This window comes from Cupressus sempervirens, chromosome 5 (assembly GCF_028749045.1).
Source record: "Cupressus sempervirens isolate cs-2001-9-10 chromosome 5, ASM2874904v1, whole genome shotgun sequence".
NCBI classification, from domain to species: domain Eukaryota; kingdom Viridiplantae; phylum Streptophyta; class Pinopsida; order Cupressales; family Cupressaceae; genus Cupressus; species Cupressus sempervirens.
The window spans coordinates 10,383,492-10,398,906 of NC_143122.1; positions in this window are offsets into that span (position 1 = coordinate 10,383,492).

Here is a 15,415-nt window from a genome sequence, read left to right on the forward strand (position 1 = left end):
TTCAACCCTAGGAATAATAAGAAAGAAAATGATAAGTCTCGTGTAGGTAAAAAGCCCATGGAAGATACAATGGGTCAAGTTTTAGAGTTTTTGAAAAAGATGAACCCAGTAGCTTTTAATGCAAACAATTCTAATGCTACTGAAAAGATCCCAGTAAACAATAATTATTTCAATAGGTAGCCAAGAATGAAAAACTATCCATACACTACTCAGTTGAAAGATTGCAAACCTATCCCCAATCAGACTCAAAATGAAAAAGATAAGGGTACTTCTGACCCTCTACAAAGAAATTCTATCAATGTGATAGATGATGTACCATGGTGTATCTTATACCTATCACCTCACTCCTTGGACTATTGTGAAGTAGTCCAATCATTTGCTACAAATTAGAATGTGCAAAATGAGGAGCATGAAGAAGAAATGAAGATTCTAATCTAGAAGAGCTTGAAAATAATGTCATTGATCAAAGAACTATCTACCAATACATCATCATAAAGTATTTTTAGATAATGAAGATTGTGATGAAAATAAGGTATGTGCAATATCTATAGAGGTTGGTCATGTAAATCTATGAAATCCTTATAAGGAAGAAATTGATAGAATTATTATAGAGATAGTATCACAAGTTCATAGTAACTATAACTTGATGAACAAGACTATTAACAATGAAGCAGGTAAGCCTTCTAGCATTTTCATAAAAGTTATCACTCATAAGATGAAGGGTGATAGTAAGGAAGACAACATAGCTAGAAAAAAGATCAAGGATAGTAAGACTAAGAAATGGAGCCTAAAAAGAAAGTACAATCTTAGGCAAGTGTACAAGAAAGGAAATCAAAACTTGGTGTTGATAAGAAAGTAGTGGTGCCTACTATTCCAAAGACCCCAGCTCCAAGTATTCTTGTAAAACCTACTATATGTGATCCAATTGACATGATATCTATGTTGTCTTAAATAATTGTAAAAGTGCCTCTGTCTGAATTATTTAGAATAGATCAACACAATAGTAAATATTTATCATGGTTGAGTGGATAGGTAATAGCAATAATATTGTTGAATAAAAGGTCATACAATAGAACCTTGTGGTAGTAGAATATACTGGTATCATGTCTCAAATTCCTCAAATGTTTTTAGATAATTCATCAATGTCATATTTACATGATATACATCCTTTCTTCCTTAATTTAGTGATAAAAGGTAGAACTCCAAAAAAATGTATATAGATTCAGGAGCCTCCAATACTATAATTCCCTTCAAGGTCATGGAAGCCATGGGTTTAGAGGTAGACACAAAAGAAGGTATGGATGCAAGAAAAGTGCCTATTATAGGTACAATTAATGCCTTGCCTTTCAAATTAGCAGCTTACCTTGATGTAGAATTGACCATGTCAATCCTTATAGATGACTTCCCATTATGGAATGTTATTATCTACAAAATGGAGTACAATAATGGGAGGTAGTTTACAATGTGATTTTTCATATGCAAATTTTCATATAGCAGACAAAGAAATTAGGGTAGATAGAGAGCCAATGATCAACCATATGTTTGGGGATAACATTGATAAGGATCATACGTGTTTCCTAGATACTAATGTAAATGCATTGATGGTAGAGTTGATAATTGAAGAAGTTGAGAAAAGTCTATCTATAATTGCACATGAAATGGAGTGTTCCATGGATTCACAAATTTTGTGGATTATGTATTTTGATGGGGCAAGTTCTAGGGAAGGTTCAAGAGTAGGAGTAGTTTTTATATCTCTAGAAAAGAACATTTTTAGATATTCATTTACACTAAATTTTTCATGTGCTAATAACATAGCTGATTATGAAGCACTCTTACTGGGATTAAGTGTTGCAACTCATCATGGAATAAAAAGTGTCATGTTATTGGTAATTCTTAATTAGTAGTCTCCCAAGTAAGAGAAACGTATGCATCCAAGGATAAGAGATTGAAGCAATACAAAAATGTTGTATGGGACCAATTTTGATTGTTTGATGTCTTTGGTATTTCTTGGATGGTGAGGAGTAATAACAAGATGGCTAATCTATTAGAAAATGTAGCAATTAATCCTAAGGATGTATCATTTGCTAGGATTTCATAGATTGAGATACAAAAAAAGCCACCAATCCCTGATAATATAGAACATTAGCATGTTTTTAAGGATGATAAAGATATTATAAATTTATTATCAAATGAAGACAAGTATCATGGTCAAGAACTTGATTGTAGTGCTCTAACTAAAATAACAAATAGGAAGGAGACAATCTTTGGTCAACAAATTTTGCATTTAAAAACTAATAAAGTACCCAAAGGATTGGTAGCTTTAGAAAGTATATTTGATAACCAAGATAGAGTGAAATCAAGGGTCAGGGACAAAAAACTACAAGAACTTGAAGAAATAAATATTGGTACTTATGAAGCCCTAAAAAAGGTTTATATTGGTCATAATCTACCTACTGAAATTAGGAAGCCTATAATTGATTTACTAAGAAAATATAGACATGTTTTTGCATGGTTTTATGATCACCTAAATGCTTATAGAGAAGATTTGTTTCAACATGTTATACCACTTAAGGAAAATGTCCAACCTTTCAGACAAAAGTAGAGACTAGTGAACCCCACCTTAGCTCCCAAAATGCAAGAAGAAATAATGAAGCTAAGGGATGGAGGAATAATTAAGCCAATTAGACACTCTACTTGGGTATCAAACTTAGTGCCTATTAGGAAGAAAAATTGAGACATGAGGCATTGTGTGGATTTCAAGAACCTAAATATTACTTCTTTGAAAGATAACTATGGTTTTCCTAATATGGAAGCCACGCTACAACAAGTGACTAGTTCAAAATTAATGTCCATGATGGATGGATTTTTAGGTTACAACTAGGCTTTGGTGAATGGAAAAGAATAGTTCAAAATATCCTTTACTACTCCATGGGGAACACATGTCTATGTAAGAATGCCCTTTAGTTTAATTAATGCATAAGGCTTTGTGTGGATTTCAAGAACCTAAATATTGCTTTTTTGAAAGATAACTATGGTTTTCCTAATATGGAAGCCATGTTGCCACAAGTAACTGGTTCAAAATTAATGTCCATGATGGATGGATTTTTAGGTTACAACTAGGTTTTGGTGAATGAAAAAGAATAGTTCAAAATATCCTTTACTACTACATGGGCACATATGTCTATGTAAAAATTCCCTTTAGTTTAATTAATGTAGGAGCAATGTTTTAGAGAGCCATGTGTTGGGTGATGCGATGCGCTCCCCTACCCATAGGTGGTTAATTATGTGGTGTTCCATGTTCACTAATAGTCATGGCTTTTGGTGCAACCGCAAGTGGGCCCAACAATTGGTATCAGAGCCAGGTTTTGGCCTGGTCATGGGTTCAAATCTCCCCAGTGCCTTCTCGACCCGCGTAAGCACCTAGTATGCGCGTCGAGGGGGAGATTGTTGGGTGATGCGATGTGTTCCCCTGCCCATGGGTGGTTAATTATGTGGTGTTCCATGTTCACTAATAGTAATGGCTTTTGGTGCAACGACAAATGGGCCCTACAATATTGTTGGGTGATGCGACGCGCTCCCCTGCCCACAGGTGGTTAATTATGTGGTGTTCCATGTTCACTAACAGTCATGGCTTTTGGTGCAACGGCAAATGGGCCCTACACCATAGATGTAGCTTTTCATGAATACATTGATAAGTTTATGGTAGTATATCAAGATGATCTTACAACATATTCTAAGAAGGTTGAAGACCACTATAAACATTTGGAGAATTTTTTTATTAAAACTTTAGAATATGAAGTGTCTCTAAACCCAAATAAATGCACATTTGGAGTAACATAAGGAAGATTATTAGGTCACATAGTGTCAAAAGAATGGTTAAAAATTGACCCTTATAGAGTAAATGCCATTGATAAAGTTCCCAAGCCAAAAAAAATGTAAAGGAATACAATCAATTTTTGGGAAAATAAATTTCTTAAGATGATTCATTACTAATTTCACTAAGATTAGTACACTAATATCCAAAATTCTTAAAAAAGGAGCTATCATCAGTTGGGATGCCTTCAAAAGTTTTCCAAGAAATTAAGACTTCTATAAAAAATGCACCAGTCCTCAAGACTTCTAATTATGCAAAGCCAATGCATATACTTTCCTTTGCATCCTTTCATTTTGTGACAATAGTTTTATTGTAAAAGAATGAGAAAGGGTATGAGAACCTATTGCATTTCTTTAGTAATTCCCTTCAACCTATAGAACTAAAATATGAGATAAATGAAAAAGAGGCTTATGCCTTAGTAAAAGTTGTCAAATTTTTTAGATGTTATCTTGTAGGCACCATTGTTGTAGCATTTGTGCCAAGTGTAGCTATTAAGGTTATTTTCTCTTAACAAGAAGAGTTGAGTAGGAGGTGTCATTGGATTAACAGAATTCAAGAGTTCAACATTGACATCCAAATTACTAAATTGCTAAGGGGTCAAGGATTAGAAAAACTTATGGCTCACTCAAATTTGGATGCCAAACAAATAAACATGGTAGTAGATGATTTGAGATTAGGCCTATGTGACATGGATCATTGTGAGTGGTACACTAATTGTTGGAAATTGGCTAATAGTGATATCTAATTATTGTCATTGATGGAAACACATGATGTACATGTTTGCAAGAAACCTCAGAAATAAAAATACTTAGTTTTTGGCTATTAGAAAATTGTCTAAGTATAAAATTTGGTTTACAACAATGTATTGTTTTGTTTATAACATGTTGCAGACATTATATTATGTCAAGATAAGTTACATGGAGATGGTATACATGTTGGTGATGATGTTTATAACCTCATAAATTTGTATGAATTGTATGGAATAGAGGTTAATCATATTTTAATGAAGTATGATAGTGGAATTGAAGGAAAAAATTGTTTTGATTGCAAAATAATTACTTGTCCAATTAAGGCCAACATCCTAGATGTTTACTCTAACTTGGAAAAGTGAATTTTGGTCTTAGCTAACTCAACATTATTTTATTTAAATGCATGGTATTTATGCAAAGGACTTCTTGTGATAAGAAGTATGCAATCTTGGTGTATTAGTGTTATCTTATAAGATTGTGAAGTGAGAAAACTTTTGTGAAAGTGATATATGCAAACTTTTATTTGGTGATCTGAAATCAAGCTGAAGATCAAAGATTAGACAATGAAACTAATAATAAATTACTTGTTTGAGTAGTGAGATATTCTTGTAGTTGAAATTTCATGTTTGGGTAGTGGGATCTTTTTGCATACATTATACTACAACTCCTAATAGGGTTGGAATCTCCCAACAGGGATTCAAAGTCTCCTAACAGGGACTAGTTATGGTAAATTTTCTTACTGACTCCCAACAAGGTCCATCCTCTAACAAGGAACATATATATTAGTATATTATCTAGTGGGTATCATCCCCACTAGGGTTTTCCCTTGATCAAGTTTTCGCTAGTTAACAAAATATGGTGTCATGAGTTATCTTTGTGTATTGTTATTGTTATTGTTTAGCATTACTTTATTGCTTTGTTATGCATGGTTTAAAATAAGTAATAATATCTAGTTAGTGACTAAAATTTATATATTATTGATTCACTCCCCCTCTCAATAATCCTTATTCCTAACAATTGGTATTAGAGCATAGTTACTTTGAAAAGGCTTAATAGCTTAAGTAAGATCCCTATGGATATGGAATAGTTGATGAAGAACCTCAAAGAAGCTCTTGAACAAATTGATCTCCTTACTAAAGAAAGAGACAAGTTGAAGGGTAGCTATGAAGACTCCAAAGTATACATTGGTCAGTTGAAAGAAAAGATTGAAGATCTAAAATCAAAGCCTAAATCTACTAAATTTTAACTACTAATAATGACTATTCAAAGTCAAAGATAATTACAAGATCTTGAAGCATGAATTGAAGATTACAAATCTGAAGTTCACTTTGAGAAATGATCCTAGCAAAGTTAAATTTGATTTGAAGACTAAAAATACAGATCTAAGAGAAAGTCTGGCAAAGAAAACATCTAAGTTTGAAGCATTGAAAGAAGATCATGAAGAACTCCATAAGTACAATAATATTCTAGCATAGAAAAACTTGATGATTCTATGTCTATACAGAGACCTTCTTATGACAAGACTGGTCTATGTTATCTAATTAACTTGTTTGCAAAGAAACTTAAGATTAGATCATATTCAAAAGAAAAAGAAAAATCTAATGATAAGATTGAATCCAATTAATCTTCTAAGAAACCTAAAGACATTGAGAAAATCAATGAAGTTGAAATCTTGGATGAACCAAAGAAAATGCAGACCCCCAAGACAACTAGGTGTGAATTTAGAGGCAAGTGCTTTTTATGTAATGAAATAGGTCATATAAAAAGAGATTGTACTAATAAGCCATTTAATCATGTTAAGGAATTTTATTGTCATAATTGTCATGGTATGGGTCATAATGCAATTGATTGTAAGAAACTTAAGCATGATAATGATAGAAGAAATAGTAGACTACCTAGAAATACAAACCCAATAGATAGAAGAAGATCTATTGAAAGGACATTGAGAGAAATAAGATATTATGATGAAATAAGAAAAATCATGTGTTATAAGCATAACAACTAAGGACACATTGATCTAAATTGTCATGTACTGAATGATCAAAAAAATCCTAGAAGTAGAGCACTTATATGTCAATTATGCAACAACTTTAGACACACAATGAAGTATTGTAGAATAGAAAGAAAATTTGGAGATAAAAAGAACAATGGAAGATACTTCAAAAATAGAAGGAATGATAGAAGGAACCATGGAAGGAAGTCTAGATCTAATAGTGAAGAACAAAGAAACATTGTGAGTGAACTTTGAGAAGAACTTAATGAAGCATTCATGAAAGGAACATATATCTCAAAAGAAAATTTAGATGATGAGATAGGAAGATTGAAGTTAGCAATTGAGTTTGATTCAATAAAGTTAAATTAAGCTTGTTCACAACATCAAAATTTGAAAATTTTGGTTAGAGACCAAATTAGAGGTAGAAAAGTTGGGAAAAGGTGTATTCAATTGTGTTTTGATGGTACCTATCTTGCTTGTGATTTGGAGCTCATCTCAAAAAGTTATGATGAAATTTAGAGTTACTAGTACTATAGTAAAAGTTGATTCTGTAACAAAAGAAAAGTATATTTTTTCAGAGAATTTCATGATGAAAATTTTTAAGGATATTTGTCATGATGGAAGGAGGCTATAGTAAAACTTAGGAGATATTTGAAGATGAGATAGAAAACTTTGTGTAGTTATCTGATTATAGAATGCAAATAAAAACTTTTTCATAGTTATGAAGTATGTAATTAATGTTGATCTCAGATTGCTTTTGACAAGTGAATGTCAACACACTTAAACTATTTACTTAGTACACATTGAACTAGTAAAACATGCCAAGAACAAAATGTAAATATTAGACCATGCTGAGCTATAGTGAGTGTGGAGTCACTCAAGTGCCTAGCAAATAGAGCATGTCGAGTGATTCAGAAGCTGAGTAAGTGGTGGATGTCGAGCCATGCAGGTGTTGAATCATTGTAGGGATATTATTGCATGTTGAGCATGAAAGAATTTAGATGTTGAGTGACATAATTTTGACATATTTATTTGTAATGGCATAAATAACTATGTAAATCATTTTTGAGATAACTTAATTGTAAATTATAATATTTTGGAGATAAGGATGAATCTATATTTGGATTCCCTATGCAATTACATGTAGCCATTTAGGAAAAGGGAAAGATTAAGCAAAAAAATAGATGAATCTTAGTCGTAGATTCATACCTAACCCTAAGCCACAAAATTCTTGCTAAGGAGGATGAATAACCTAAACTATCTATGAGTATGTAAGGAATTGAAGGAGTAAAGAGGATAGTTTGTATGTGTAGACAAAGCATTCAAGGTGACTTAGAAGTTATGAAGAAAGAGTGAATTGTAGAATCAGTTAAAGTAGAATAGAGGATAGAGAAAATGATACAACTTTGAGACATCTAATCAATAAGGATCAAGAAGACATTGTATAGAGGTAATATGTTATCAAGAAAGTAAGTGCCAACCACAAGATCTATGTTGAGACATTTTAACAGGTGATTTTAGTCAAATCTCTTAATAGAGTAGTCTTAATAGGTTGTATGGAATCCTCAAACAAGGAGCTTACTTAGTTGTAAGTTGAAGTCCTCTAACAAGGCACAACTCTAATAGGGTGTTGAAATCCTCTACCAAGGTGAGACTTAATAGTCTTTGTAAACCTTTAACATGGCAGACCTTTCACAAGGTAGATCATGTTTCATGGAAAAAACATTGTAACATTCATTGGATACACTTTATTTCTACAATAGTAAATATTTGTGGGTTTCATCCACACCATAATTTTACCTTCTCACTTGGAGGGTCTTTGGGTAATCATATCTAGTGTTATGTGTGTGAATGCGTACATGTTTATATGATTTAGATGTATATTCTTTATATGTTATTTCAGTTTACTCATTGAATGCATGAGATGGATGTGTGGTGAAAGTTTTATGGGTCCAAGTTTAAACTACTTATTCATGCCCCCCCCCCCCCCCCCCCCACCCTCCAACCCCCTAGAAATTTACCTTTCCTATTGTAATTCTAACAATTGGTATCAGAGCATAGTTCTCTAAAAGAGAAGCTTTGCAACTTTGAGAAAAGATCTTGAAATGGAAGTCTACAAGTTGGGAAAGACCATTGAGAACTAGGAGATTGAAATACATCTCATACTACATCAATTGAATGAAGCAAGAGAGGAACTAAAGAAATCCTTGAAAAGAAATAAATTTCTATTGCAAAGAATGGCACATAATATAGAGAGATTGACACTACTAAGTTATTTGTAGATGGAGAATCAAATGAATTTAATGTAGTAATTGCAGATCTAATGGACAAGAATAGAGTCCAAGTTGAGGAAATAAAAAATCTCAAGTTAGAGAAAGAATCACAGGCCATACTACTATGTGAGGTAATTGAATAAAAGAAGAAAGCTATAGAAGACAAAGCCATGATTGAAGAAGACAAAAGAATTCTAGCCAACAGATTGGAAGAGAAGTCAACAGAGCTAACCAAGATTTCCAACATGCAATTGGATACTCTAAGTCTAATAATGAATGTCAATTATGAGTTGAATGTCAAGGACATTGAGATAACTACATTGAAGTTGCAAAATGAACAATTATAGAGTGAACTAAAGAGAGAAAAGAAATTTTCTAAAATTTTCAACAAATGAAATAAAGCCATCAAATACTTTGAGCAATTATTGAGATCCCTAGATCTAATAATGACACATCTAGACTAGGATATACAAGCACTAAAGAAGGAGAATCATCCAAAAATGTAGAAGAAAGGATCACCAAAGGTAAGAACTACAAACCTACTTGTCATATTCTAGTAAGAAAGGACGTTCTACTAATGTGTGTAGGAGCAAGACTATAAATCAAAATGTCAAGCCTAAGAACATGACTTATTGTCATAACTACAACAAACAAGGTCATTAGGAACATGAATGCAGAACTAGGACCATGTACACACAAAGATTTGAAGGATATATCTACAACTATTAGAAGTATGGAGATAGAGCTTTTGAATGTAGATCCATACCCATATGGTCATCAAAAAAGAAAACAAAGGTAAGGAACAATGGCAACTCTTACAACTGAGATTATAATACAAGATATAGCTATCATTATTGTCAATAATATAGACATGTTCTTGAGAACCATATTAGTACAAACTTTAGTGGCAATTACAAAAGGTGGTTAAGTCAAACTACATGTTTCAGCTATTTGAAGACTAGTAACATCAATATGTATTGTCCAACTAGTTCAAAGGCACCAAAGTTGTGAATTTGATAAAGGCAAAAGCAAGGCAGATGTTGAACACATCAAAGATGAGATGAATAAGACATGGAAGAGAAAGGATATTTTCAGCACATCAAATGGAGAATGGATCACTTTACCCAATGGGTTAGGTGATCACACCTCATCAAACTAAATAATCAAGAGGTATGTGGGACTCATATTTAAAGGCTATATCATACATTAGTTCCAAAAGGAGATAGTACTAAAAAGACTAAAATACCATGAATAAAGATGTAAGATATTGTTAGAAACTCAAGATAAATCTTTAAGTTTTTCATGTTGTTGCTGAGCATGAAAAGTTTCCTATGTATGCCAAGTGGAATGCTAGAAGATACTGAGCTAGCAAGTCTGGCTATTTGATGCCAAACATGTAGTGGTTGGTAAGTAATAGAAATACTAATGGATGTTGAGTGAACCTCAAATTGGTTGATGTCAAGCTTATAGCTGTGTAAGCACTTAGCATTTATTGCAAGGATTTTAAAAGATATTTGATCAATTTTAGCTCATTGTTCATCATTTTAAATTTGAGAAAGAGAAACCATAGCAAAAGGTGATCTAGAAATTCATCCAAGCATTTGCAAAAGATTTTAGCAGTGATCTCATGCCAGTTCATTAGATTTCTTAAGGTATTTATCAAGAGTCAAGGTATGTAGTTTTAATTTTCAAAAAACCCTAGTTTGACTCAATGGCATCAAGTTTGAAAAATGTTGAAGGGAAGGAAGTTTTAAAAGTTTAGTTAGTGAGTAAAAAAGTTAACTAGCCCTCATTTTAAGCCACTCCTGACATCACATATAAACAAGACCCTTCTAGTGCATTGTCTATGATCCTACCAAATGTAATAATGGTTCAAGATGTGAGAAAATGTTATAACTACAAGATAGGAAGCATTGGTGACATGGAAATCAAAGGTGCATACAACAGGTTATGTAAAAATGGTGTTTTGAAAGAAGAGTACAAAATTGTTGAGAACAAGGGTTTAATATGAGCCCTAGATTTTCCAAATGTATTTAAGATAGAGTGGATACAAATAGTGTTGAGATGAATTCATGATGGTTCCTTATGGCTAGAGAGTGGACCTATCAAAATTACCAAAAGGATAATTCATAGAGTTACTAGCAACCCAACACTAGACTAGCCTAAGACACTAAGAAGTGATTCCAAATAAATGATTGAAAAGAATACTAGATTATTCTAGAACAAAAGAGGTATGGCTATAGATACAATCATAGATCCTCTTATTAACTTTACTATAAGAGTAATATCACAATTTTTTTATCAATTGAGTAGTGTACCCTATATAGTTGTGGATGTTGGATATAAGATTGTCAAGAAAGATCATATGCATGATCTAGTAGAACTACAATTACAACAATTGATGGAGAACCTTGGAGCAATCAAGAAAACCAAGAGTGCATAATGAAAATTTAGTTCAATATTGATTTGTATATTCTTTTATGTACAAAACACATTCCCCTCATTTGGTACTATTAGATGGAAGACCAACAGAGTAGTTTTAGTACAAATTGGTGAGTACACTAAGCAACTAGGAGAAAATTTTAAATGCTTAATGACTAGTTACTTTGAAGATTTCAAGAAGTCAACAAAGCAGAGAATTAGAATACTAGTTTCCTTAGTTGAGAAACATTATAATGATGTATGTTTTCTTTTTTATGTTGAATACACATTTGTACAAGCTACCACACCAAGGGTAAGATAGTTGAGACCCTTCAGGTATGAGGTAAATTTAGATGAAGCCTTAATAGCCATAACAACTCTACTAATAGAGGAAGTGGAAAAAGCTACAAAACTTTTTCGAAACTATGAGATGGTAAAATCAAAGATTTCCATGGAATTGAGGAATGCCTTTACAATCAAGAAGAAGGAAAAGCTAGTAAAGGAACTAAAAGCCAAATTTGGAGAGGGTTTTGAGGAGGAAGAGGAAGAAGAAGTAGAGGATGAAGAGAAAGAAGGAACTCAAGCACAAGAACCTTTAGCATTGATGCAGGGAATGGGAGAAGATAAAGAAGAGGAGGAGACTGAAGGTGTTGAGGGAGAAGAAGCCATGGAAGCACCTACTCCTACTAAGAAAAAGAAGAGGAAGGCAAAGGCATAGCTAGTGGAAAGCACAAACAAACTTGTCAAACCAAATTACCCAAAGTCCATTGCACCTACAATTAGTGCCAACACATGTGCTATAACAAAAAAGGCAATGGAAAAGACAAATCAAATAGAGCAAGGAGGTTAGGAGTAGAAAAGATAGAGAAAGAAACATTTTGCACAACTAGATTTTGATGAAGAAAAGACAAAGTTAGATGAAAACAGCCAATTCAAGGTGTTGAGTTGCAATCCTCTCTCAAATCTTGAAAATTTATGTGAAAATGTTAAGAATAATGGAGATATATTAGGTTTTAGTCATGTTGATTTTGATAAATTAGGTAAGGAGGAGAAAAACCAAGTGGAAGAGGCCCTATATGCCATGATGTCAAAATTCAAGACAACACCTTTAGAATTTACCAACTCAATACATAAAAGACTATATGACATAGTTGAGAAAAAATGGCATTATTGTATAAATTTGGAAAGGAAAATTAGGGAGACCACACTAGCCTAAGTAATGCTTGAGTTAACTAAGAGGAAAATTGAAAAGGTTGTAAAGAAATATGTAGTTAGGTTCACACCTAAATACAGAGCCTTTAGCATTCTACAAAATAATATTGAAGATGTTTTAAAGAAGTCAACTCAGATATGGAAACTCATTTATGGGTTGACCATAGTAAAGAAGGGAGAAGCTAAACCTTTAGAGGTTATAGATGATGACAAAGAAGATGTTGACAAAGATAACAAGGAAACAACTAAGCCTAAGCAACAAGAAGAACAGAGTGTGCATGACACACAATTGTTGAATGTTAGTCCTCCCCATGACAAAACCAAGACAATCGATACTATAACTATCAAAGATGTCTCTAATAAATCAGCTCAAAACATAAATCCTCTTACTATAGAAGACTTGAAAAAAATATTAGATCAATCTACATTTCAGGCCAAACTTTGTGGCAATCCATTTTTGCTTAGTGTAGAAGATCTACAAAATTTAGTAATTGATGTTACAAGGAAAAGGCTAAATCCACAAGAACCATCTTCCATGATCCCTTCAATTAATAATGTAAAACTTTTGGTCCAATGCCTAAATTTAAAACCTTTGGTTCAATTAATAATGTAAAACCTAAGGTGAAGGAACAAGTATCCATCCAAGCACTGGTAGGCTTACCAACATCTAGCACTCTGTCCACACAAACTCTTTAGAAGCTGAGCACATAAGCTTTTCCATTTCAAATCTTAGTGCCAAGCCCAAGCTCATCAAAGGTTGAAAAGGTAATTTACTATGGAGATATAAACCATTATGAAGAAATTGTTATTCCAAAATATGATTATGATACTATGACACTAGAACAAACAGGCATACTACAATAGGCCTTAGAAAGGAAAAAGCATCAAGAAATGCTTAGGAGAGAACATAGGCATACTCAAGCACTTCAAGATATTAAGGACATATTTGTAGATGCATTTAGTCTACCAAATCCTAAAGAGACCAAGCCACTAATATAACAACTCATAGATATAGTGGAAAATTTTAGTAATAAAGACCTCGACACAAATGCTAAACTATTATGATGGTCAAAAAAGAAGTTTCAAAGCAAGGTCAATGAGAAAATATCTAGTGAGATAGAACTACAACAAGTTGCATTAGTAACTAAGGTTGAGGATGTAAAGAATTTACTTGAGAACATATTCTCATTGTACGCAAAACTATGTAATCCAACAATCTTCACTCAAGAGACCAAGAGTCGCATTCTAAGCTTGGAAAGCCAAATATTTGCACTAGGTGTAAGACTACCAACAAATCTAGCTTAGAGTGAGAAGAATTTTAGGACATTACTTTAAACACAAAGTTAGTTAGTTGTATTGATAGCAAGTGAGGATAACACAAGATCCAAATTAACAAGCATTCAAGCAACCCTCACCCCACATATGGAAATATTGCAAAAGGAGCTAGGCTATGTTGAAACTATATTGAAGAAAGACCCCAATCTTTCTACTTTAGATGGTCTAGTCCACCTTGTTGCTGAACTTTCCATCCAACTCAAGTCATTGGATGTTGCATGTGATAACTAGGATGTAGCCCTCAAAATCATACTAGATGTCCATAAATCCTTTTTTGAAAAACAAACAATAAGTTTATAGCCCATTTGACATAAGTGTCAAAAAGGGGGGGAGCTTAGTAGCAAGGGGAGAAATATTTTTGAGGAGAATAAGGAGAAAGGGAGAAATATATCATTGGGGAGATATACATTTCTAAGGGAGAAATAAAATAGAGAAAGAGAAAAATGGTGAGATATCAGCTAAGGGAGAGCATATCAGATGAAAGAGTATTAGCAAAATAGGGCATTGAAGTCAAAGTGTATCAGAAGAGACACATTTATTCAAAGGAAGCACAAAATTTTGGTTATAGTATAGACATATCAACTCTGGGGAAGTATCAAATTTTGAGGTATCTATGTTATTGCAAAATTTTGAAAATTTTAAGTTTTGTATATAAGCCAGTCATGGATATGTTATGCTCAAGAGATCAAGGATGTTAATGTATATTCAAGTCTTTTTGACACTCATGTCAAAGAGGGAGATTGTTGATCTTAGATTGGTTTTGACAAGTTAGTGTCAACACACTTAAGCTATTTACTTAGTTCATGTCGAACTAGTAATACATGCCAAGCACAACATGTAAATATTAGACCATATCTAGCTATAGTCAATGCTGAGTCACTCGAGTATTGAGTAGATAGACCATGCTAAGTGATTTAGGAATTGAGTAAATAGTGGATGCTAAGCAATGTAGCTTCTGCCTCACAACAAAGATATTAGTGCATGTTGAGCATCAAAGGCTTCAGATGCCGAGTGACACAGTTTTGACATTTTTTTTGTAATGACATAAGCAACTATGTAAACCATTTTTGAGAAAATTTAAAGGTAAATTATGATATTTTTGAGATAAGGATGAATCTCTATTTGGATTTCTTATGCAATTACATGTAGCCAATTAGAAAAAGGGAAAGATTAAGTAGTAAAATGGATGAATCTTAGGCATAGATTCATACCTAACCTTAAGCCACCAAAGTCTTCTTAAGGAGGATGAATACCCTAAACTATCCATGAGTATGTAAGGAATTAAAGGAGCAAAGAGGATAGTTTGCATGTGTAGATAGAGCATTCAAGGTGACTTAGAAGTTATGAAGAAAGAGTGAATTGTAGAATCATTTAAAATAGAATATAAGATAGAGAAAATGATACAACATTGCGACATCTAATTAATAGGGATCAAGAAGACATTGTATAGAGGTGATCTATTATTAAGAAAGAAAGTGTCAACCATAGGATCTATGTCGAGACATTTTAATAGGTGATTTCAGTCAAATCTCTTAATAGAGTAGTCTTAACATGTTGC